Source organism: Euprymna scolopes, chromosome 21 (assembly GCF_053919585.1).
Source record: "Euprymna scolopes isolate OS-2025 chromosome 21, ASM5391958v1, whole genome shotgun sequence".
Lineage (NCBI taxonomy): Eukaryota > Metazoa > Mollusca > Cephalopoda > Sepiida > Sepiolidae > Euprymna > Euprymna scolopes.
The window spans coordinates 31,653,177-31,681,167 of NC_136502.1; positions in this window are offsets into that span (position 1 = coordinate 31,653,177).

The following is a 27,991-nucleotide window of genomic DNA, read 5'->3' on the forward strand; positions in this document are numbered from 1 at the left end:
TGGTGCTACTTTTGTTTTGATAGTAAATAAACGCTTTAAAATAAGTTATCACCCAATAAATTTTATCCAGGTGGGTAGAAGAGTAACTTATCTTGCTTTTTGGTAACATTTATTTGTTGTATATTTATTTTTAACCACTTTTTTCTTGTTGGCTCTAGTTAAAAAATACCCATATTTATTTATAATGTCATACGCCACACCCACAAGCAGTTTCTGAAGTAGACACCCTTTTTTGTCATTTCTGTTTTGGTAGAAATGGACTAATTCTTTATTTAGTCCATTTGCAACGGATAATGTATCTTTAATGAAATGTATTCTGCTGACTTATGTCTTTTTGTTAACGTAACACATTGGAATTGTCTAGCATTTATCAGTAGAGACTACAAAGCACAAAAAACTAATATATAACAAATAAGTTGTACCAAAGGCAAGATAATTGACTTTTCTATTTACCTGCATAAGTTTTTGTTGTTTTAACTTATTTTAAAATATTTGTTTAGTTTGATATACAACATAATCACGTTGACACACCGGTTCCCGTTAGATCACCGAAGTTAAACAACGTTGAGCCTGGTTAGTCCTAAAATGGGTGACTATTTGATGACCAAAAGGCCATCGAAATAGTCCACTTTCTGTGTAACTATTAGTCGAGAACGGATCCTCGATTTGGTATTTAGCAGTCCAGAGTCTCAAAGCAACCGAAGCTAAAGAGAGCCTGCTTCTTTGTAGCATACTGGTCATGTGTATAATTTCTGGATGCATTGTACCTGTATAAGAGCCAAATACATCACAAGAGTGAGTACTGTTGCTACATCTGTGGAGGAGCTGTTCAGAGCAAAATTCCTTGTCTGGACAAGGTACAAAACCGACTTCGAAGTCTAGTTAGCGATTAATTTTTTTTTACTTCCTGCTACATCTTTCTCAAGGCTATTTCTGTTTTAGCGATAGTTTCATGACAATAAAGTCTATTTTAAGCATTTCAAGAACAAACCAACATTTTCTTTTGGGAACAGGGTTAAATCTCACAAAGAATCGGCAATGTCATATACATCGTTCACGGCCCAAAATTCGAACATAAAATTCACCTGAACCAAATAAGGAAACCCAACCCCAGGATCAAGCAGAACCACTACAGGAAGGCGTTGATGCAATCGGGACAATATATGACGTTTTTGATATAGAACTTCCACGAATCATGCCAAAACCAAAGCTCTCCGGCAGAAAGAAACTGCACAGACCACTTGCTAGTCTGCCTCGAAAAGAAAAAGAAATACTGGTTCAGAGGAGGATGTTGTGGGAGAACCACTAACTGAATGGACTCAACCACCGTCTATATATACCAGAACTCTTAACAATCCGAGGTAGGGTTCTAGTTCTGGGGTTAACCTTGTTAGCAAAGAACGCAAACCACTCTTACTATTCTGTAACCTTTTATTTGTGTGTTAATAAATCCACGTCTTGACTTACAACGTAGTTCTGTTTTTATTGTAGCTAATTCGGAGCCATAACAAAAACTTACTATTGATTATATGAAATTCTTTTTATATAATGGCTTGAATTAAAATTTAAAATGCAACGGTCAAGTATCATGGTTCAATTGTGCTCTAAACAGAAACATTCATTTTGAACGCGCCCCTGTCTTATCAAATTACATATTGTTGATTTTATACGCTAGGCCCTTCTGCTTGTGCGGTGATTAAACTTCTCAAAAAACGCTTGCGCTGTTAGGCTGTGCAAGGCTGTTAACATTTGTCAAAATTGGACTCTTGCTTCTTTAATGGAATTTTTTCGTTTATCGATTTTCAATGATGATTTGAGGCATTCTGATACAAAACCTATCTAAGAGCACCCTACGGCACATAGGTACATGTTTATGAAATGTCTTAAAATTGGCTAAACTGTTTGGGAGTTCACAGGGAACGAGCTCACATGCGCACACATAGGAAAAGTACCTTTTATATATAAGTAGACTTAGTGATAAAGTGTTTCGAAAGTTAATAGCTTAAAAAAAAAAACTGAATAACGAAAAACTGATTCAGTTGACAAAAACAAACATATTGATTTTCTATCTTGTTTCCAAATAAAACTTTTCTTTCACACTGTATAGTGCGTGCAACTTCGAAAGAAAACAAACTAAATATTATTTTGATCAGTTCTTGATAATTCCAATTATCTGACATATATGCATATATTTAGAATCGGACATGCTCACACTATATATACACATTCCAATTATCGAAGATGTAATTGGAAGCAAAAACTTATGCCACAATGAAATAAAAAATAATTCTTGAGTCAAATTTATGAAGAATCCATAGTAGATCTGAATTTGCACATCAATATATATATATATATATATATATATATATATATATATATATATATATAATTTTTTAATTTTTTATTGAGCCCATAATAAATTTACATTACTGTTTCCATTGGATTTTCACCCCAGGAGATGGGGTAGAGTACCAATTTCATCGGAATTTATAGGTGGACTGAAGTTTAAACTTACAGAAATGGATAGAAAGTTATTGGGGGGGTATTAAATAGAGAGGGAGGTCGTGTGGTAGTGTGAGGAGGTTTTATAGTAGAATTTCAGTTGTCAAAAGACGCTAAAGAGCTTCTATTAGATACGTTTGAAAAAGAAAAAAGAAAGAAAGAAAGGTAGACGTTAAAGTTTTAAAAAATACTTAGGGGGAGTAGTGGGAGTAGAGGATTTTTGCGTCATGGTATCTGTTGTTGTGTAAGAGGGAGTGGGAGTAAGTGATCAGTAGCCACCGTAGCAGTTGGTAAATATTGTCACCATGGCAACGTATTTTTTATGAGGATGCCGGATTTTAGATCCTTTGGAGGTGTTATTGATATCTGCATAAAATTAAATCATATAATTATATAATTCGAGATGGATGCGGATGCTGGGGGGAAGGGTAGGAATAGGGGGGTTCGACATATACCTGGGAGGGGGGAGAGGAGGAGGGGGAATACATTTAATGCGGATTATAGTTGATTATTGATGATAATAAGAAGGTGGAAAGTAGGGGGGTCGATATAGATTGGGGAGGAAGGGGGGAAAGTGCAATTAATCCGCACCCTATCTATATTATCCGAACCTGCCCCCTTCTCTTTTTTCTTTTCTCAACATATATTATCCTTAATAACAACGTTTACAAAATGTAAATACTGCATTAATTGCACTTTCCCCCTTCCCCCCCAATCTATATCCTTAAAATGTAACGTTATTATAACGAAAACTTATTTGAAATCAAAATTAAAAATTCCACAAGAACGTTCTCGACAATCTTATATTGTCATACATAGAGATACTATTTCACTGAAGAGCTCTTCACTACGGTTATACTAGCACCCATCCTAAGCCAATAATCAAACCTACTATCATCTAGTTGGCAGCAGTTATATCCACAGATCCAATGCTGCTATATTTATATTGACCGGTGCTTTTAACGAGCTGCATTTTTTTTTATTTACGAAGAGCTTTGCATTATGCTACGAATGTAAAAGGCGATAGAATGTTACACACACATATGTGTATATATATATATATATATATATATATATATGTGTGTGAAATTCTAATAGAAAATATATTTATGATAAAATTCACAGATAAAGTATATGTAGTTTGCGTGTGATCATAAATGTTTGAATAATATGACGAAGTATTGATCACAATATAGTTAAACTAACTATTTCTCGGGTAAATTCGACACACTGCTGTCAAAACCTCCAACTTCAAAACTTGACACTCTGTTGTCAAAACTTCCAACTTCAAAACTTTACACTCTGTTGCCAAAACTTCCAACTCCAAAACTCGACACTATATCCGTAGCACACGCCTTCTTCCAACCCGTTTCGCCGTACGCTTCACGTCCGTTTTCATTCACCTGTCTTATTAGCATAGAAATGGCGTCAACGCGACTGTCAACCGTAAAACAATTAGGTGTCGTCAATTTTAGCCTCTTTTTCGTTACATACATATGCTACCCAATTAAGTTACGATTTTCTCTACACATAATATTGATTTGGCAGATTTTTAAAACTCATTTTATTATAATTGCAGGTTTCTTTTCATCACCTTTGAGATAAGAGATATTTCGTATCTATCTAACCATAGCTCAAGCGGTAACTATTAAGGCAGACGCCCTATATGTTTTGGTTTCGATTCTAAGTCAGAGTTTTACTACTTTTTAAATCACTACTATATATTAATTGAAGCATAATATTTAGTAGAAAATTCACTATGGAATAATAAATACGTAATCTGCATTAATTAAAATATAATATTGAAACGTATTTTACAACCTGTCAACGCATGGCGCCCGGCTAGCATGTTATAAAATGCGACAAAATAAAGGAAATAGATGTAAAAATATGAGGAAATAAAAATAATGCAAGGATATCTTCGAAGATGAAAGTCAGATAAACTTAGCTTTACAGAAAAAATAGTCGTGCAATAAAAAGAAAGGAAAGTAAAAATCGAAGGTAGAAAAAAGAACGAAAGGCAAACTTGAAGTCAATGTAGAAACAGCAAGAACGAATGGAATGAAACACAACAATCGTTAAAGATGGAAACATTAACTAAATAATATATATATCAATAAAACAGTAGATGAATGTATGTGTGTGAATCTGTGTCAAAATATTTAACCGATAAACTCTTAAACTACTGGCCACATAACACTGAAATCAATTAATTAATAGGAAATAGTCATCATACACAAAGGGTGGTTTTTAAAGAGTAAAATCGTTGTTTGGATGGATAAACAACACGTACTGAAATATATCGATTGAGCTCCAATCTATGCTTCCCCCTTGCCAATATTTCACAAAAACAACTCGTTTAGCCCAAAACACTATCAACAAATTCCTCCAGTCTTTATCGGTGCCTAAATCTAAACATGGATTCCATGAACAAAGCTTCTTTCCTAGAACTGCCGCCTGTGGAACTCTGTTTCGCTAGTCTGCTTTCTAGTTGATTACAATATCGTCGTCTTCAAGTCCAACATAAACAAGTTCTTATTGAATCGCTCTCGTAAATAATCTATACCAAATTTCCATCACAAAAGATTACTACGCTACTGTCTCAATGACAATACACACATTAAGCCTTATCCTCGAGTGGCCTCCAGGTGTTGATATATGGTAACCCCTTTGTAAAAAACTGTCAGCAATTCTAAATGCAAAATGTCCATTTCAACTTACCGGCATGTTTCTATTACTTTTGCAGATGCGCAAATCCATTCATAACTTGAAGTGTTTTAATTCTTTAATATTTCTTATTTGTCAGCAGTTTAAAAGATAGGAAACGCAGCTGGGGTGCTAAATGTTTTGGTTTCGATTCTAGTCGATGGAAATGAAGTCATTTACATTTTTGAAAGCAGTACTATATACTAGGTACAATATCATAATTTTTAAAATATAATTATCCACTGACACGTGTCACGTCGTCTACGACTTATCAGAGTGGTTGAATCTAGCGAGATTCGAAATCGGGACCCTATGTTAAGAAGCATAACCCCTACCACTAGGCTATCTCGCATGGCCGAATGTATCGTGTTTTTTTTTATGTAGATGTTACTTGTTATTGTTTTGCGATACTTTTTGAATGAATTCAATTATATATATACGAAAGTGCATTTTTACCTAAATGCGAGTTGGGAATAATTTTCCCTTTAACCAATTTTAGTACCCCTCAAATGGAGAGCGGCATATGCATTATTTTAAAAGATAACTATCCACTGATACGTGTTTCGTCGTCTACGACTCACCAGAGTGGCTGAATCTAGCGAGATTCGAAATCAGGACCTCATCGTACAATATAACATTCAATAGAGAATTGGCACTGTAATAATAAATACGATATCTGAATGAATTACAATGTATTTAAGCGTTTTTTACGACCGGGCAAGGCCGGGCGCCCTTCGCTAGCGTATTATGAAACGAGGAAAGAATAGGAAATAGATGCCAAATTGCGAAAATACAATAAAAAAAATAAGGAAATAAAAAATAAGGAAAAGGCAAAATCAAATAAGATACACAAGAATGAAAATCGGATGAATTCAGCTTTTATTCTTGTTTAAACACATAATCAAACTGAAATCTTTTTATCCTTTCTTCTTCTTCTTCTTCTTCTTCTTCTTCTTCTTCTGCACAATCAAACGTATCATTCCTGCTTCTTTCCTTTCGTTTTTCAATCATCTGTTTATTTCTGTCTCAATCTGGATATTTCATTTCTGGTTCAAATGTATTTAAGCGCTCTGATAACATCCAAGTAGATTTTCGAAAAACGAAATACTCAGGAAATCTCTCGGAAATCCAACCCACTCCCGATACACCACATTGCCCCGCTCGCCCCGCACGCCCCGCTCGCCCTCCGCCCATTCCCACATTATTTGCTCCTGTCATTTCGATGCAATTTTACGTTTCCTGTTATACCATATCAACGATTCTACCCCTCGTGCCCAATCTTTAAAATGGCATGCCAGTCTACGAAAGAGCTAAGCCGGGAGTTGTCTGAATTCCTTGGGCGAATGTCCTATTCTTTGATACCGACGCATCCTCGCCCTTCTCATCCCTTCCCTTTCTTTCTCTTTCTCTTGCATGATGGATTTTTCATTGATCCCTTACCAAGGTTATGATTTCTTTCAGAAAGTACTGATTTCCTTTGTCATATGTTTTTTTTTTAATTCTTTACTAGTAAGAGTACCCTTTACGTAGCGGGTTCCTTTTGTAGAGTAACAGTAGAACACCAAACTCTTTTTTGCAACGTGTCTGATGATGATGATGATGATGATGATGATAGTAATTCTGCTTCTTCTAGTGGACCATCTTTGATTCGAAGTTCACATTTGATTCTGAATTTAAATTCTTCCAAAGAAACAACGAGACATTTTATACGGTTCACTAGTTTATTAAAGCTCCCCGGAAAATGCAAATGAACTATAGTTGTCTCAAGTATCCCATAAAACGACCTAGACACGAACACGTTCGACTTCTATGACGTTTCTGAGGAAAAAAAAATTAGCAAACAGTTCGGCTATGGAGTCACCCATCATCCAGTCGTGGAAACTCAGAAGACTCACCCTTTCCCAATCTTACATTACTAAACACTCTCACCATCACAACTTTGCATACGTTAAGTACTAACTCAGGTGCCGCTGTTTCCTCGAGAAAATTATATGTCAAAATCCAAAGCGCTCTTCGAATTAAAGATGGCCGACTAGGGTAAGCAGAATTACTAGTAGCATGCCATCATCGCTATCATTAGACAAGTTGTGAAACAGATAGCGTTTTATAGTAAAAAATAATACAAGACAGGAAAACAGTACTTCACACGTGAGAACTTTACAGCTATTGAAAGCCAATAGAGTTAAATTAATTTACCTTTTTTTTGCACTACTGTAAGATAAAATGATGGACTCATACTTTCCTCATAGTTATGAGTAAAATAGCGTATATTGTGTTCAATTAATTGTGTAACATTGAAAGGGAACCAACACGTTGTAGCCCCAGTCGCAAAGGAGATACAGAAAGTACAGAAGAAAGAACCCCTGTTTCAAGTATTAAGAAAAGGCCTTTATTCCTCATTCTCCCGCCACGTTTGACTTCTCGTTACAGCCATAACGTCACCCACGTCTTTAACGTAAACGTCTTATCTAACGTGCACTCTCTCCTTTAATAGTCCTTTTCTTTTTTCTTATTGTGACGTCATTTCGCACACGGGTCAATATTTGCATATAGCCGCCGTACGCGCCCTGTTACAATTGCATACAACGTATGATTTATGATAGGTCTTATGTTCCGGTATTAACTAAAACATTAATGAGGATTTTCTGTAAATATTCTCATATCGGGAACACGTTGCCAAAAGATAAGCTCACTGAGGACAACAACGTGATAATTTTCACATCTGATTGTAATAAAGAATTGTCATAAACCGTCATCAGAAGTCATTAATCTTTATCTCCAAATAAATCATTATTAAAATAAAATACACGCGTTTCAACGATGAGTGTACATATCGAGGTGCCATTTCTTTCGTCATTATTACGGTTCTAGTCCGTCCACCTTACGGATAAGTATGAACTCTCCTTATTATAAACACCGGAAGAACCTCTCTCTCAGCGTTATTCACAGGTTATGCACAAATCATAAAATCTTGGCAGTCGGACTGACGTATACCAACAATCTTTCTTTATTGTATTTGCTGTTCTACTCAATAAATTGTGTTTACATTTAAAAATACCAAGTTGAGGTTTTCTTCCGGACCTTTACAGGATCACAACAATCACTCATAGCATTTTTATATCGCTTTCCATATTTTATTGTATTCTGTCATTGTTTACCCGTAGACGTGCCCCTTTCAAGGACGAGTTCATAATGTTTAGTCATCCTAGGATACTAGAATAAGGACTGGCGTTGCTTATGATTACGTCACGGCGAAATAGAAAATGTAGTTGTCTAATAAATGAAGTTGTGACTGCGGAAAACTCACAATCCGTTACGCCGAATTGGCAATCAAGCATATTAAACTACTGGACACCATTATTTCTTGTCTACGTCACGAGAGGTAATAGGAAATATTCAATGTTAATCAGTTTGGCGACACTCCCTTATTACGTTCCAAGATGTATTGCTTCTTTCATTTCAATATTATCTTTAAATATCCGTTTCCCTTAATATTCATCAGTGGTTATGCATCAACAACGACTGCATGAGATCCACTGCAACCAACACACAAAACTTGATATCACCGTTTCGTCACTCATCTGCTACTAAACAGACACAACGCCACTAAATTCCAATGATTTAACGAGAACAGCGGTGTTAATGTGATTATAGCTGGAGAATGTATGGACCAACAATTTTCCCGCAAAATGAAATATCTAGAAAACCTATCTTAAATCGCTTCTATCAGCTTTTTTGTTTGTTTTCATTCAACAATTATTGCGAAAGTCACGTTTATACATTTTTCTTTTTCTGTTATGTTATATCCGCAAATCAGTCCTTCGCTTACATATTCGAGGCCCTAGACCAGTAAGCAGCGATTAAGTTAGCTAATGTGAATTTTGATGTTAGTGCATATCAAAATAGCTGCAAACAGAATTTTACCCAGAGACCAATGACGTGAGAGGACGCAAGAGGATAGTCCCCAATCTCTAGACAAAACATAGTCGACCGATCACGCTATGTCAGGTTTTCCAGCGAAAGAAATAAAGAGGTTTCAAATCAGTTCTCTCCACGAAAGCCCTTGGGACGAGGCATGATTAGACGATGTACAATCTGATAATCTAAGCGAGTGATACCAATGTCTCTGTCCATCTGCGTCGTTTAATTTCTAAGTTAGCAAACTAAGTTAAGAAAGAAATAATTTTAGTTATGCAGTCTCTCTCTCTCCATAAGTTTATTCTCTCCCATAAAACCTTGAAGAACTCAGAAAAGTCTCCTTGTGCTTTTCATGCGTGGGTAGTTATTTTTTTATAGTTTAACAGACGACACACACGACAACCATCAGACGAAACGATTAATCATAAATACAGCGACGATGAAAAAAAAGTAACAATGCATAGAATAAAAGGAACAGCATGTATAAAAATATATTTTATTTATTTGGCTTCTTTCTCGTTCATAGATGAGAACGCAACACCAATATAAAGTTTTTGGATTCATACATAGCCAAGGAATACTAGTATGTTAAAATGTGTACATTAGCACGTTTCTGTGCAGTTTATCGAATGCACGGAAATATTTACATTAAGTATTGTGTATCTGTCAGTAAATAACAAAAAAAATAGAGGGTTAAATGTCACTTATAAAGAGATTGATCAAATCAAACCGAACAATGTACACCTATAATAATAATAATAATAATAATAATAATAATAATAATAATAATAATAATAATCCATCTATCCATATAGCTATAAAAGTGAACTTATGTGTGTCTGTCTGTGTGTCTGTGTACATTTCCCTACCCAATAACTCTGTCAATTTTTAGTCTAAAGACTCGAAATTTGATATACAGAGTACTGAGATTTGGGAAAATCGATGTGATCGATTTTCGGCCAGAAATTTGGCTGTTAAGGGTTCAAAGTCCAACGATTTGACCATTGAGAACTCTACCAAACTCCTCCGACAATTTTGGGTCTAATCACTGAAAATTTTAGATATACGTTCCTTGGACACGGATCTAACTTGATTTGAGCCCCAAACAATAATTTTTCAAGGGTTATAATAGGGGTCAAATTAAAAAACTTTGACCGCTTTTTTTTTCTATTTTTTTTTTTTTTGCTCAACATACACCTCCAAACACCCGGGCAACGCCGGGCTGGAATGCTAATAATAATAATAATAATAATAATAATAATAATAATAATAATAATAATAATAACTAGTGGGACCTGTGGAAATTCCGCTGCGGACTCTTTCATTAATGTTGGCATTCTATGGATGTTCAGTGTAAATGGAAACGCCCCGATCTTATTGTAGCTTTTTTGTTTTAAAGATTTTTCCGATTTTTGCTACTTATCGGATGAATTTCTGTACGGAACATATCTAAGAACATTGCAAGACAAATGAATTAGGTTTCTGTTAAATTGGCAAAAGAGCAAAAGATAGGCTCCGAAACGGCCGAGCCTATGGGAAAGGAACTCACACACAAACACAAAGTGACTTTTATATAATATTATATATAGTCACAAGAAAACAGGGCATAATGCAGAAGTAGCCATTCCCTCCTCTATGCTTAAATTTTTTTCTGAATATCTATCGGTCAGACAACCCCACCCATTCGGCGATGAAATATCCATGCCTGAACCCATGAAAGAAAGCGAGTTAGACACCCCCATTCCCATCGCCTCACCAAGTCATTCGTCAAAAACACGTGCCAAGGCCACGAGGGAATTACTATCCAGTGCTACTTGATCGTAATAATACTACGGCCGGCACGTGCACATTTGTCTATTTTACGATGCGTCTCGGGGATAAATTCCCTTTTGGGATTTTTAACCGAGATGGATCGCCACAATATATATATATATATATATATATATATATATATATATATATATATATATATATATATATATAGAGAGAGAGAGAGAGAGAGAGAGAGAGAGAGAGAGAGAGAGAGAGAGGAAAGAGAGAGAGAGGAAAGAGAGAGGGGGAGAGAAAGTTCTTTAAGTAAATTGTAATATAGAAAATATAAACAAAGAAAAAATATAGCACTGAAAATTCTTCAACTCCTAGTGGCGTATATGTTGGCGCAGTGGATAAAGCACTTAACCCTACTGATTTGGATGAGATCTGTCACGCGAGTTTCGAATCTCGGCGTGTATCTAGTTCTTACTTCTAGTAACACTCAAATATTATGTTGCGACAAAAATATATCTGTGAGCAGTTATATATATATATATATATATATATATATATATATATATATATATAAAAAGGAATGTATGTTTTCTATTGTGTTACAGTTTGCAGCATTTATTTTAGAATGGATTACCGTTTCGATTATTTCTTTTACTCACGTTCACCCCAAACAAAGCATAGTGTTACTTAGATGGTAGAGGTTTCTATTTGGAACCATGTCTACTGGGGCTCTGTGAGGAGATGAGCGAATTATCCGTTCCCATTACATTAAAACTTCTGCAGGTAAGCATAATCTGGGAAGCAGGAAACAGAGAAGGAATACCAAAAACAAACACTCTGAGGGAATAAGCCGTTAGAGTAAAAGGCTTTCCAGCATCTATGGACCTTAATAGTTTAGGGGCGGGATTTTGCTGTTAAATAAGTTTGTAAAGGGAACAGAAGTGTTATGCGTTCATCAGAGCACATTCTATTAACGTAATTGCAAAACAGGTACATGGATGCAACATTGCTGCGATGGGGCAGGGATTGGCGATTGGGCGACAATGCGAGACCTGTTAGATTTGTTTTTATTTTTGGGCCTGATCTAAAGGTGGGATACTAGTTGTAGATGCGCCAGTTCAGATGTGGCAACAATACTCCATGCATGGGCGCATCGTAGCTTTGTAAAGATAGCGAAGTTCGTTCTGATCACGAGGATTTGTGCGGCTGTCAGTAATGTTTCTTGTTCTCTCTTCAGGTATCATTTTCGTTGTCATGTCCGTGTGTTCTCCTGCGTAATTTCTTTAGTCAATCTTTTATAGATCCTTTTTTCAGACTTTGCTCTCTCGATTTTTTTGTTTCCCCTTTCGTTGATGTTTGAATTCTTCATCTTCATGGTAGTTTTGATGACGGTATCTCAGCATCCTTTCATTTTATATCATGTATTTATCCCTAACTTTTCAACATATCATCCACGCAGGCTTAAATACTACATTATTTCGTTTTTTTTTTTTTTTAACTGTGTCCGCCATACTAACGACGTTTGAAAAGTAATGCCTCTTTTTTTATTTCGTTCGAATGGATCTGAGGCAGTTACAAATATTGACGGCGTGAGACTCAAAAGAAAGCAATATTTATCGGGAACCTTTTTTTCTCTTTTTTGTTTTACAAAGGAGTCACCATATATCAAGGTCTGGAGGCCACTCGAGAATAAGGGTTAATGAGTGTACAGTAGTCAATGAGAAAATGTCGTAGTAATCGTTAGTAGTGGTAATTGGGTAAGTTGGTGTACTTAAGGGGATGCTTCATTAATAATTTGTTTACATTGGACTTGAAGGCAACCATATTGTAGTCAGGCAAACGGAACAGACTTCCACAGGCGTGCAGTTTTAAGAAAAAAAAACTTTGTTCCTGGAATATGTGTTTTGGTTTAGGTACAGATAAAGAGTGGGTGAAATTATTGATAGTTGTTTCAGCTGGACAAGTGTTTTTCGTGGAAGTCAGGTAAGGGTAGCCATACATTGGAGTTCAGACGAGAATTTGCCATGAAAATAACGACAAAGCAGAGACAGGCTTGTAACGTCTCTTCTGTGGGAAAGAGATTGCAGAAAAGAGAAAAGGGCATCCCCCACTAGACTATGAAGTATATTTTGAACTCTGTTAAGGCAGGATAAGCTGCTTCTAGCAGCTCCTATCCAGATGTAGCAATAGTACTCCATCCTTGAGCGTAACTGGCTCTTATACAAGTAGAGAATTTCATCAGCAGTGAGATATTTACTGGAGTGGTAGAACGAGTTCATCATTTATACAGCAAAATTGGAAACGGATTTGATGTATGTGTTCTATCTCAGATCCGGATTAAAATCAAACCTCGAAGCTTGTTAAAAAAAACGTCAAGGAAAAGTAAAGATTAGTCATTGAATTCCTCAATGCAGACACAATTGATCCTAACAACATTCACCGGCACCTGCGGAACGCTTATGAAGCCGATGCAGTAGATGTCATCACAGTTATAAGATGAGGTCGTCGATTTCAGAGTGGCGACAGAGATGTGAGTGACAAAGTGCGTTTCGGACTTTTTCTACTGAGGCATCGTTTATCGCTGACAAAAGTGAAATGTGAATGATGTACTATGTGATAATGTCTGAAATTCGTGAGCACGAACTTTTATTTTAATGCTACCATTAACGTTTTCGTAGCTCTTCAACGTTTTGAGTTAAAATTATGGTTGGTTGCTTGTTTTTGTTTTACGGCATATCAACCTTTTTCAGGTTATTTAATGCCGAATCTAGTGATTTTGAGGAACGATTTTTTAATGGAGTATATTTATTTTTTAAGTCGGATTCTATTTAACCCATAGTTGGGACCCTAACAAGTACTACCACTCCGGGTTAGAGTGGACCTGGGAGCAATGGCAATTAAAGGGTGGCCCCAAACTCCCCAAGGCCCGCAAGCTGGGGCCTCACCATCGGATATAGTTTTAGGTCATATCCAGGACCGAGTTAAAATTAGGCGGCCTTAATTTTTGAACGTCCCTCGTATCATCGTTCGAATGCAGTGCTTGGGGGAAAAATAGTTGATTCTTTCCAATCTACGCATTTTCTTATTTACATTTATTTGGTGCAGTCCTTACGTTTGGCAAATTTCCTTTGACAGATGACCAAATATGTACTTATTTTACCGTCGTAGGCTTGATAAAAAAATTCTAATAAGAAAATTGTGTTTAAATAAAAATAGTCTTTATTCAAACTTATTTAATAGCGAAACATAAATTTTATCATCACACTTCATTTTACCATTGGGATATTGGAAAATTCTTTATTTTACAACTAGTCTGGGTACCCGGCGTTGCTCGGGTGTTTGGAGGTGTGTATTGAGCAAAAAAAAAAAAAAAAAAAAAAAAAAGAAAAAGAAAGTGATATTAGGCAGGCAGACTCGAATCTGTACCACGAAGGAGAAAAAGAATGCGGAAAAAAGTGACGTCTTTTTTTTTGTCTATAGCTAAATCGGAAGTGGCGAAGGTTTAAATTAAGGCTAGTCAATCACATACATACATACATACATACATACATACATACATACATACATACCTGCATACATTTACACAAACATATAAGATTTATATTATAGATTAGGATATTCGAGGAAAAACAATAACAAAAACCCAGATTACAAATATTGTTATTAAAAGTACGTCTCGTAAATATACTTTTATTGTAAAAGTATAATTTTTTTTAAAGACTTTATGATGTTTGACTAAAAGTACTATTTTTATGTTTGATTCAAAAAAATTAAGACTCATGTTTGATAAAGTTTATGTTTCTATGTTAAAATGTTCGAATACAATCTATTTATATTCAAGCAATATCTTCATTTTTATTGGAAACTTATTTTTATCAAGATTATAACGGTAAATTATGTACAGTGTTGATCATCCGTACAATGAAATTTACCGAACATAAGGACACAACAAACCAATGTAAACAAGACAATACGTAGCTTGTAAGAGAAACAAATGGTTTCCGGACTTTCTATTCTCCTTGAGACTCCTCGCTTATTTAATGTGGTGCCATACCAAACCACACACGAACACATGAATGGGTTCGGACAAGGGCGCAGAGGGGGGGGGGGTGAATTTGCAATTATACCGTTTCAGCTTTCACAACTCCATATGATGTTCCTTTGTGTTAATATCTGTAGTAGTTTTTGTATGTCCAGTTTGTGTTTGCAACTCATGTGTGTTCGTCTCCGCACCCAAGGATTTTCCTTAACATCTCTGCAGTTTCCGTTATTGTTATGCGTTGTATCTTCTCTTTGATTCTTTTTTTCAAAGTGTTTTTTAATACTGTTTCTAGCGCTCCTCCTCCTCCTCCTCCTCCTCCTCCTTCTACTACTACTACTTTTCCATCATACATTCGCTTTAATATTATCATTTTGATTTTTTTTTTTTATCTAGGTTTCCAGCCTGAGTTCCCATTCAGGTTTTTTCGGCCTATTTTTATTTTTCAGCTTTCTTCCTCATTTTTAATTATATACTTAACTTGTTCACCTTATCTGATTCTGCTTTTAATTTCTTCTACTCTCGGTTCCTTCTATTTTCCTTTATTCATAATTTCAACAACAGCAACTTCAACTTCAGCTGTTTCATTCCTAGTTAATCTTGTTTCATAAATATCGGTTTCTACATTTACGATTTCTTAACCTGTTCCATTATTTATCTTTCGTTGTGTCTCGTTATGTTCTAGATTTGAAAGCCAACTTTTCTTGAATTTTGCTTGTTCGCAATTCTTTGTTCTGTTAGATACGAGCCTGGGTGCCCGGCGTTACCGTGGTGTTTGGAGGTGCGTGTTGAGAAAAATATTAAAAAAAAAGTTGTAGTGGGCAAGCAGGCTCGAACCAGTACCGCAAAGGAGGAAAAGAACACGAGAAGAAAAAACGTGACGTCTTTGCCGTTGCCTCCATCGTCAAACCCGATGTGACGAAGGTTTAAATTGAGGCTAGTCAATCGATAAGAGGCAATGACTTTCGAAAATATTGGCGAAAAAGAGACCCCTCCCCGTAGAAAAGTTCCCAGTCGCGGGCGAAAGAATAATTGTTTTTAGCCAATATTTCGATATTTTTTTTTTTACACAGTGGTCACCACTTATCAAGGCCCGGAAGCCACTCAGGGATAAGGGTTATTGCAAGTAAATTACGTTCGTGTGGAGATTTGATGAAGTGTTTACTTAAGGGGGCGGTTCATTAGGAATTTGTTAACGTTGGACTTGAACACATCCAGGTTGTAGTCAGGTGGGAAGCAGGCAGACGGAACAGAGTTCCACAGGCGTGCAGTTCTAAGAAAGAAGTTTTGTTCATGGAATTCACGTTTTTATTTAGGCACAGATAAAGGGTGGGGGAAATTTTTCACAGTGGATTCGGCTAGTTGGGTGTTTTTCGTAAAAGATTGGCGAGGGGGGGCCAGAGATTGGAGTTCAGACGAGCACCTGCCATGGAAATAACGATAAAACAAGGATATGCTCGCAACGTCTCTTCTGTGGGAGAGAGGTTGCAGGGTAGAGAAAAGGGCATCCCCCACTATGCCACGAAGTCTATTTTGTACTCTTTCAAGGCAGGATAGACCGTTTTTAGCAGCTCCTACCAAGATATGGCAACAGTATTCTATCCTTGGACGTACTTGGCTTTTATATAGATATATATTTCAAAACGATCCCAACCTTGTGAAAATCCATCGCCTCTGTTAAAAGTTTTAGACAGCCATACATACATACATGATGATTGCATCGTCTTGTCAGACGAGGGCCACTCCCTCAGACATTTACAATCCATGAGCCCAAATGTCTGAGGGAGTATCTATACAAAGATGATGTTACAGAGTCTTAGCTTTGTACGACAGCTAAGTCCTTCTCTCGGTTCAAAACGTTGAGATCCAGCAACAAGCAAGAGCAAGATAGCCAGCAACAAATTAAACTGCAGACCAGCTTAATGCGGGCACTGGTCTCCCGCTTTATGTTTTTTTTTAAATCAGAGATTTGCTTCTCCTAGAAAGGTTGCCTTCACCACGGCTTACGGGAGCCCTCTCCACCCCAATACACACACACACACATACATACACACAGTGCTAGTTGGCCGTTGACCCAGAAAAAGAGTTCATTCGCCCTTTGGAATGTCTTGTTTTTAATCCTTCAGGGAGACTAGTCACCCTCCTCACCAAACAAGTCTGGTGGGGGAACCAGTTTAGTCGCCGGTGACCCGACCATGAGGCAGATAGTACTGGGTTACATGGTACCAGTAGCATATGACATGACCTGACACATACATACATACATACATTCATACATACATACATACATACATTTAAACAGACGGATGAGATTTTTATTATAGATGTCCCAGAACTGTTTCATAACCTCGTTCTTTGTGGTCGCTTCTGTAATAGTATTTTATTACCCATCTATTCTTTTTTGTTGTCCATTTCTTCTTCCAGATTTTTGATTTCTGATGTTTATTATTTGCTGTTTGTATTTAACCTTTATTATTATGGTACCCGAAATTATAGGGAGAGCCTACCTGTTCAGTATCTGTGATATTCTTGTTTCTGAAAAATGAATTAACATTCACAGGATGACGCCGGGACCCCCATGCTGGTCACCGATATATCAGCTGCCGATCATAACACCCAGATTTATTTTGGAGTCCCACGTTGCATATTATTAATTTGATGCATATTTCATGTCGTAGTGTTTGTAACAACACAAAGCCCCGAATTGTTTTAACTTTGGTTCTGTTACAAGGATAGTGTTTGCCTTCCACCTGGACGTGAGGCAAGATGTACCATCACACATGCTTAAAAGAATGAACAAACGTTAACAGACATCACACACAAAAAACTAAGTATATGCATTTAGTATAAGCTTTCATGAGTTACCTTTTTAGAGGTATTGAAAGACACGAGGTGTCTTCAAGAGGTTTCTCAGATTTTTTGTACAGGCATTAAAAATGGTTGTAGACGCTTGAAAATTCAGTAGTTATTGTATAGTCATTTCACGATATGACTGACCAATTTTTATGATTTCAGGTTCAAATGAACAGCTTCAGCAGAAATTGGAAATCACCTTACAAAAACCTGATTATCACAGCTGATGAATTTTAAAAATGCAACCTGGGCATGAGAACTCATGAAAAGATACGCAATAAAATTATGTTTTAAGTAAAAATGCCACAGAAAAGTATGGAGAGCTTCAGACTACTTTTGGGCCATCTTGCAAGAATCGAGCTCCAGTTTCTGAGTAGTATAAGAACCGTCGTGTGTCTATAGAGAAAATGTGCATAGTTTGATGTCAGTGTGAGAACTGTACACACAATTATTCCCGAGAAAGTGAAGTTGCGGAAGATGCACTAGTCCACGACTCCATTCTGGTCACAGACTTGGACCAAGACAAGCATCAAGACAGTTTCTATGTTTCTAGGCTTCATACTTTGCTTCCTGTCACTTTCGGTTATCCCTAAACTCAATGAAAAGCTTAGAGGTTTTCGCTATGAGATAAGACGATAAAACACGCTGTGACGATCATCATTGATTCGCTCACACTTGAGGACTTCCTTGGGACTCCCACAAAGTTGTTGAAACGGTACAGCAAGTGCATTATAACCGGAGGAGATTACATAGTACTAGAGTTTCATGTGTGTACTATCAATAAAATTGTCCATAGGCAAAAACGTCTGAAAACTTATGTAGAGCATCTTGTATGCCCCACTCCAAGTAAAATTTATAATTTTGCATAAGAACAGATCTTTATATTTTTCGAAACTTCCATATTTGGTATTATTATTATTATTATTATTATTAGCACTAGTTGTGTCAGTAGTAGTAGTAGTAATAATAGTAGTAGTAGTAGTAGTAGTAGTAGTAGTCTTGGAATAGTTTCTGTGGTTGTTTTCTTAAATGCTTATACAAAAAGTTTTTATTTTAAAAGGTGTTTTCTACATTTTTGCTTTCCAATGCCATTTTCCCGACGCATTGCGTTTTTCATATTTGATATGCATGAAGGTGTTTCTTTTAGTTTGCAGCAACAAACACCTGCTTTAAACTTTGTAAGAACTAATTTAAACAGAAACAACAACAACGACAACAATAACAACAATAAAAACAAGAACTCAACTAATATTAACAAATCCTTCAAAATTCTAATTATGCGATGAAAATGTGTGTTCATTAGCCTGGATGAGGCAGGAAAAGATGAAATCTCGCGTGTACAGAGGAGGAGCAGGACAACCAAGCCCGTAAATACAATATAAAAAGAGTTAATACAGAGTAGGAGGGAAAGAGAAAAAGGAGAAAATTATGGAAAGTGGAGATGGAGAGAAAGAATCAGAGATAGATAGATAGATAGAGAGAAAGAGAGAGAGAAAGAGAGGTAGAAAGAGAAATAAACTTAGGTATATCTCCAAAGACAGATATGATGATATATATATTAAAAGTGTCAGTCAATGTTTCATGTTGGCTTTGACGTGGAGAAAAATCAATGTCCTTTCGAAAAAAACCCTTGCCTATTAGTCAAAGGTGACTTTGTAACTCGATTCGAATCTCTCGACAATCAGTAATTATCCTACTCTGATGATTGCGAAAGCATGAAATATTAGTATATGTAGGCATTAAAACATTATATATATATATATATATATATATATATTCAGGCAAGTATAAAACGCTTTCTTTACAGTTTTTTAGTCCATCTAACAGATGGACCAAGACGACTATGGAACTTTCCTACACAGATTTAACCGAGAAACAAGAAATCCTATTGTATATATAGTTAATCCGACTGGTTCTTCTAGTTTGATAAGGCCCTATCGAGTTGAAATGAATTTAAAATTAGATCAGGCTAAGTTTTATATATATAAGCGAAACTGTCTTGCTGCATAGATGTTATTATCATGATTGCTTATTTATTAGTATTTATTTGCTTTCTCAAAAAAGCAAAATGTGACACAATGTCGTTTTAAATGTGGGGTTAAACCAGCCCCCCCCCCAAAGGCAAAAGGGGTACTCTGGTTGAGATAAAAAATAATAATTGTCTCAGTATAGAGGATTTCTCCTTCATTGACCTTGACAAATATACTTAAGTGCAGCATCTGCAAAACAGATACTACACTTTGATCGCGGCCCGAAGGCCAAATTTATCATCTTGCTTGTTTCGTCGTTTATTTATTTGTGTTAGGGCATAGTTGATTACGTCATAAAAGTAGGTCTGCACTGGATGTCGCCATAAAAAGAAATGTGCGCTGGATGATGTCATTTAATGAGTTCATGACAAGGTCGATTTATGAGAAGTAGTCGGAGAAAAGGGAAGAAATACAAGAGAAAGGCGGAAGTCAAATGCGTAATGGACGTTAGGTGCATAAGGATTTCAAATTTTACTAATGTAATTATTTTTTAGGCTACTTGGGGATAAAGGCTAAGGAAATTGTTGAATGATGAAGAATATTATGAGAGGACTAAAAATAGATGGATAAACAAAGTGTTCATAAGAATCAGATGCTATCATTATAATTTTTTACAGCAGCAAAGGAAAGACAGAATAGAGAACCTAAAAGAATAGAAAAAAATATATATAGCCAGAAGAAAATACTGTGGAAATGAATAAATCTAAGAAGAAAATATTATGCAAATACATAAAAAAAAATAAATACTTTAATAAAAGAAAATAGAAATAAAGAAACCTATAAAGAAAAAAAAACTGAACTTCAAATTATGAAAATAAAAAAAAAGAAACGAATTGTACTGTGAATTGATGCGTTGTCGCAGAAATGTTCAATTAGCCTTAATTTAAAGATAATCGAATTTCAGTTTTAATTTTTCGATTTTTTTTTCGTCGAATACACAATCAGTTGATTAAAAGAAACATTATGTGGGGGGAAAGGACAGTAAAAGTTGTTAATTCTTTAAAGTTTTGACCCTTTAATAGAAAATGTTCAACATGCAAATATCATGTCGAAAACTTATTTTTACGCAGAGAATTGCGTAGATAACAGAACTACTAAATCAATCATCGGAATTAGATGTAACATAACTAATATATTTGAACTTCTTTTGTTAAAATTAAAATATTGGAACATGAAGGTATTTTTGTTTTTTTTGTAGAATCGTTTTCAGAATGGGCGTCATAATTTGTGCATTCATTCTTTTTGCAGAGGATTAGTTGGCCAAAACGTGGGGAGACAACAGCTGTTAGAGAATGGATAAAGAGAGAGAGAGAAAGAGGGAGGGAGGAAGGGAGAGTGCGAATTCTAAGTGTAGACACGTTGACCGGAAGTCAAGATCAGCTGATTTGATTGCGTGTGAGTCATGTGATCAGGTTAGCTGAATCGAGGAGATTTGGTTCGGACTTGGAAGAGAGCGGACGGCTTCGCCGTTGTCTCCTCCTCTTCACTGGGGGGCGGTGAACGCTGACGTGGTAGAAATATGACCTAGGAGTAAAAACAACACAGGCCAAATTCACTTTCCATTCTTCTGCGAACGATCTGGAAGGTGAATAAAAAACTATAGAACCAATTTCTTGTCTTGGAGTGAAATAAATCTTCGTTCCAAAAAACAGGTACAAGTCTCCCTCCCAGACGAGAATTTCCAGATGGACCAACGAAATGGCAGAAGGTATGTTGAAAATGCATAACATGTCACATACATATTCACACTTAACAGTATATGAACATATGTAATACAGTTACGGAAGGCATTAATTACTAGGGATAAGTTACAGGACTCAATATTCTTATCCTGTCGCAGTTAATTACCTGAAGAAGGCCTGATGATAAATTGGCCGAAACGCGACGAAACAACAACAAAACAACTATGAAGACGAGGATTACCGTCTACAGAAAGAATAAATGCATAAAAGTATTTCTAAAAACTTATTAAGAACGTTTTTCTTTGAATGAACTTTACAACAATATGTCTTATAAAACAATAGAAAGTATTTAACGTGTAGAATTTGCTTTATTGCTTAGGAATGAAGTCCAAAATATTAATGAATTTTTAATTATTATTGAAAAGCTCCATCGAGTTTTTTTTAACACTGTAAATTAACATTCTTTTATAAATTATAAACAGCATTCCTTAACTTTTGTTAAGTAGTTTATTTCTTTTATTATGTTCAATGTATTTTTAAAAAAAACTATTATATTGAATTTTGTAACTTTGTATGCTATTTAGAAATGTATGGGGACATCGTTTATGCAACCTGCATAAACACCATAGGGATACAAAAGACCAAATAGAAAAGGCCTCCCCAGAAATCCAAACGTCAGTGCTGGATGGAAGAGACCAGGAACCTCTGTAAGCAAATGAAAAATGTCTCAGATGATGAAAGACAAGGCTTACAAACACTATGGCGAGACCTGAAAGTCAAACAGCGCCATTAGTAAAGCAGAAGCTGCCAGGAAAAAAAGAAGAAACGGAAGAAGACACACGACAAGTTTTTTTCAACAGCTTTTCTAGTTCGCCAGGTTGTTATCTGAGCAGCCAAAATCAGGAACACGGACTGTAGCTAAAGAAACACTAGAGTAGCACCCCAGGAAAACATACTCAGACCCAAAAGCAAACTATTAAGCAACATCCCTGGTCAGAGGAAACCAGGAAAATCGTTTAACGAGAAGCCCCTCCACCCTGCACCTTAAAAGAAGTTCAAAAAGTAGTCAAGAAATCAAGAGCAAAATCATCACCAGGGCCAAACGGAATACCATACCCCCTTTACAAGAAATTCCCAAAGGTTCTAGCATGGCCCCATAAACTTCTGGGGTCGTTCTGGAAGAACAAGAAGATCAGCACCCACTGCATGAAATCGAATGGTGTTTACATTCCAAAAGAACAAGCCTCCAGCTCTCTCAACCAATTTAGACCCATCTCATTGCTCAATGTTGAGGGGAAAATATTCTTCTCCGTAATGACTGCTAGGCTGACCAGTTACCTCCAGAAAGATGACTACTTAGATGTGTCTGTGCAAAAGGAAGGAATTCCAAAAGTTTCCAGATGTTTAGAGCATGCCACTATGATCTGGGAGGCAATTCAGAAAACCAAAGCAGAAAAGAAAACCTTGACGTCATATGGCTTGGTTTGGCACATGCCTATGGATCTGTCCCACACAAAATGATCCAGATGTCTTTTCAAACATATCATGTTTCACTTAACATTTATGAAATGCTAAATATGTACTTTGATGGTTTTGGATGAGACTTTACATAAAGGAATACACAACTAGCTGGATCCACCTCGACGTTGGCATCGCAATGGGCTGTGCATTCTTCCAAATACTTTTCATGCTTGCAATGGAAATCATACTAAAAACAGCTTCTAGTGATGCGGGACCAGCAAACCCTTGCAATAGGTACCTGACACCTCTTCTGAAGGCTTTTATGGACGACACAACTGCCATCTCTACAAATGAGCACCAGCAATCGCAAGGTCATGACTGGACGAGGCTGTTATAACTCTCTAAAAGAAAACCAACAGGGCGAAAGAGACCAGAAAAATGGAAGAAGAAGTATAGAAAAATGTGGTCTGGTGTTTGCAATTTATGCTCATTGCATTCCGGTCCTGGATATGACCTAAAACTATATCCGATGGTGAGGCCCCAGCTTGCGGGCCTTGGGGAGTGTGGAGCCACCCTTTAATTGCCATTGCTCCCAGGTAAACTCTGACCCGGAGTTGTAGTACCTGTTAGGGTCCCAACTATGGGTTAAATAGAATCTGACTTAAAAAAATAAATATACTCCATTAAAAATCGTTCCTCAAAATAACTAGATTCGGCATTAAATAACCTGAAAAAGGTTGATATGCCGTAAAACAAAAACAACCAACCAACCATCATTGCATTCCAAAGCTCCTGTGGCCACTGTTGATGTAAAACACATGCAAAAGCACAGTGGAAGCAATCAAGGCAAAGGTCAATACGTACACAAGAAAATGGCTTGGGGTCCCACCATGTCTTATAGACATCGCATTTTACTACCAACAAGCAAAGCTGAAACTCCCTTTTATACCATTCTCGAAGAATATAAAGCAGGCACGCCTAGACTATTATGTATACTGGGAGACTCAAATGACCCTTTGTGAAATTTGTCGAACTAGAACTGAAGACAGGCAGATAATGGAAGGTCAAAGAAGCTGTCGAATCAGCAAAGGAACGCTTGAGGATTACGGAGATAAAGGGACACGCCCAGACACCAGACCGGGTCTGAAATCATCCAAAATGGAATGGTGGTCCAAACTAAAGGGAAAGCAAAAAGGAACACGATGATTCAAGAAATTAGGAAATAAGACAGCAAAGTAAGGATCCAGAAAGCAGTGCAACAAAGTCAACAAGATCAGTGGGCATATCGGGAAAGTGCCCAACCAAAGAAGCTTCATTTGGAATGACTTATGGCACATGGCTTCGTTCACAGAATAAGTTTCATCATAAAATTTGTGTACGACATCTTACCATCCAATGTTTCTTCGTGAAGTGAGGAAAATCTGAAGACCATACTTGCCCAATCTGTAAAGAAAAATAAACTGTGGAGAATGTACTTAGCTCATGCAAAACAACTCTGTCTCAAGGAAGATACACTGATCGACACGACCAAGTGCTGAAAGAATTAGCTGAAGCTGTCCAGTTTATCGCAAACTGGAGTTAGGCCAAACGCCCAGAACCAGCAACAAAGTTCTCCACAGCAGGAGGCAAAGACATCTGGCCCCAAACCAACATAATGCCCAAGCCCTGCAAGCAGAATCTTCTGAGTGTAGCCGATGATTGGGTGTGTGCTGCAGATCTGCCACAGTGGAAGCACAATCCAGAAATTATCGGCAAAGGTGGATTAAGTCTAGATTTAGTACTCCATTCTCAGACAGTAAAAGATATCCTTCATAGTGCCATATGAAAACAGGATTGATGAAGCCCATGTCTACAAGTCTGAAAAACATGCTGCTCTAGCCAAGGATCGGATAAATGCTGAATTCAGCGCCAGCGTTTTAAAGAAGATGTGTAGGCTCATCTGCCTACAATCTCATGAAACAGCTGTCCATCGATATATATAAAAGCGAAAATGTGTGTATGTATGTATGTTCGGTTTTTGTGTATGTCCGCGAAAGGAGTTTTTCGGCGGCTTCCCGAGGCCATCGCTCATTTTTAAAACTTTTTATATCATGTCGAAATCGTAATATCTCCGAATTACGAACGGAGGTTGCCCGTCTATTTAATTTGCCCGACTTTGAAACGTTAAATATTCGACATTTTGGGATCGCCGCATATTGCTTTCGTTTTTCGGTATAAAAAAGCGAAACTCGATTCGAATCTCTGACCCCGCGGCCCTTCGCAGCCCGGGCGACAAGATCAAAGTGTGTAGTTGGCCTTGTGCCTAAGTTTTTTGTTCATGTTCTTTTTTTGCCTGAATAAAAGATTTAATATCTCAAAGTGTAGTATCTGTTCCGACAGATACTACAAGCAAAGACCATATGTGGGAGTAAATCCTATGTATCAGACCATGGTCAATCACCTTACAGACCAACAGTTACTATCCAGCTCTCATTTCCCACCTCTCCCTCTCTCTCCATATCAAAAAACGGCCTTGTGCCTAATTTGCTCAGTGAGGAAGCAAATAAATACTTCTGGTCCCCGCCCTCCGTGGCACGGGGGACAAGATCAAAGTGTAGTATCTGTTCCGGCAGATACTGCAAGCTATGACTAGCAAAGACCAGATGTGGGGGAAACCCCACATGCCTGACCTTTAACCAGCTCCCATTTCCCACCTCTCGGGAGCTGGTCCCCTTTTCCCTTCCCCCTCCCTTCACTCCTCACATTAAAAATTGGCCTTGTGCCTAATTTGCTCGGTGGGGGAGCAAATAAATACCATCTGTTCCGGCAGATGCTGCAAGCAAAGACTAGCTATGACTAGCAAAGACCATATGTGGGGGTAACCCCACATATCTGAACTTGGTCAATGTAGGGATCACCCTACAGACCACAGTTACTATCCAGCTCCCATTTCCCACCTCTCGGGAGCTGGATCCCCCTTTCCCTCCTCCCTCCCTCTCTCTCCACATTAAAAAACGGCCTTGTGCCTAATTTGCTCAGTGGGGAAGCAAATAAACCAATACAAGTAAGGACCATATGTGGGGGTAACCCCACATATCAGACCTTGGTCAATGTAGGGGCAACATCCAGCTCCCATTTCCCACCCATCGGGAGCTGGTCACCTTTTCCATCCCCCTCCCTCTCTCTTCACGTTACAAAAACGGCCATGTGCCTAATTTGCTCAGTGGGGAAGCAAATAAATACTACTGGCCCACGCCCAGTGGGCACCTTCGTGGCCTTCGGGCCAAGATCAAAGTGTAGTAACTGTTCCGGCAGATACTGCAAGCAAAGACCCTATGTGGGGGCGACCCCACGGATAAGACCTTGGTCAATGTAGGGGCAACCCTTCATACCAATTGTCACTATCCAGCTCCCCTACTCCCCGGGGAGTTGGTCCTCATTTCCCCTTCACTCCTCACTTTAAAAATCGGCCTTGTGCCTAATTTGCTCGGTGGGGGAGCAAATAAATACAACCTTCGCGTCCTTCGGGCCAAGATCAAAGTGTAGTATCTGTTCCGGCAGATACTGCAAGCAAATACCATATGTGGGGGTAACCCCACATATAAGACATTGGTCAATGTAGGGGCAACCCTTCATACCAATTGTCACTATCCAGTTCCCCTACTCCCCGGGGACTTGGTCCCCATTCACTCCTTGCATTAAAAATCGGCCTTGTGCCTTATTTGCTCTGTGGAGGAGTAAATAAATACCCTGGCCCACAGCCAGTGGTCTCTATAAAGCGATTTAACGTTTGGTCAATGTCGGCTTACCGTCGTTATATCAGACGGTTACTTTCATTTCAAGACGAGCCACTACCCTAATAAACGGGGGAGCTGTTTTTCCCCAAAGTTAGGTAAAACAAACAAACCGGGTTATTGACCTCATTAAAAACTATCCCGCAGAAAATGTTCACTGCTGAATAGCTATTGCTTACGTCGTCGTCGTCGTCGTCGTCGTAACGTTCGCACAAAATGTTAACTTGACGTCATTTAGTGCGGGCCGCACTCAAAGTTGACGTCATTAACTCGTCAAAAACGGTACCTGCGAAGTCGCACGTTTTTTTCACACTTTATTATTTTCCAACTGCGCGTTAAGGCTTCCTTTTTTTTTAAACAACCAAGGATTTTTGTTTTCATTTATCCAAAACACACACACACCTGCAGACACTCGGGCAACGCCGGGTACCCCCCGCTAGTCTAAGAGAAAAGTCGAAACAGAGCCCTGAACGCTATGTGAGGCAGCGGAGAAGAGCCCCAGCTGGATCTGGTTGAGGAATAAAAATAAACTTATATATCTTAATTTCCCTATTTCATGGTGATTAAGACATCCATCTACGACACTGAAGCATCTGAAGTGTATGGGGGGAAAAACATGGCAGCAGAGAGACATCCGGGAGTCATGGTCTGGATGTGACCCACCCCGTTAGAGTGTAAGGAGTTAAGTTTCTCTACTCTGATTACTATCTCTGCTGTTTAGCTCTCTATCCCAGTTTCTTTCTACGTTATGCATTACACCTTTTTCTTGATTCCATTGCTAATCATGCATTATGTTTAAGTAATACAAGTTCTTGCATCGTATTTCACTATTTTTTACAGGTCGACCACTTTCGCAATACTTAACTTGGAAATTTACATTTTGAACACGAGAATGGCAAGTGTTCGACTGAGCTCCAATCTATGTTCCCCCCTCGCCAATCTGCCACAAAATATACTTGTCTACCCAAATCGGTTCATAAAACTAAAAATGTATCCCGTTAACAAAGCTAGAACTGGCAGCCTTTGGAACTCTGTCCAGCTTGTTTGCTTTCCTTTGACTACAGTATTGTTGTCTTCAAGTCCGATGTAAACAACTTCTTACTGTACCGTACTCGTAAATTATCTTGCTATACCAAACTGCTACCACAAACGATTACTATGCTACTGTCTCAGTGATTACCATACATAAAATAAACCTTATCCTTGAGCGGCCTTCGGACCTTGATATGTGGTGACCTCTTTGTAACAGAAAATACTTAT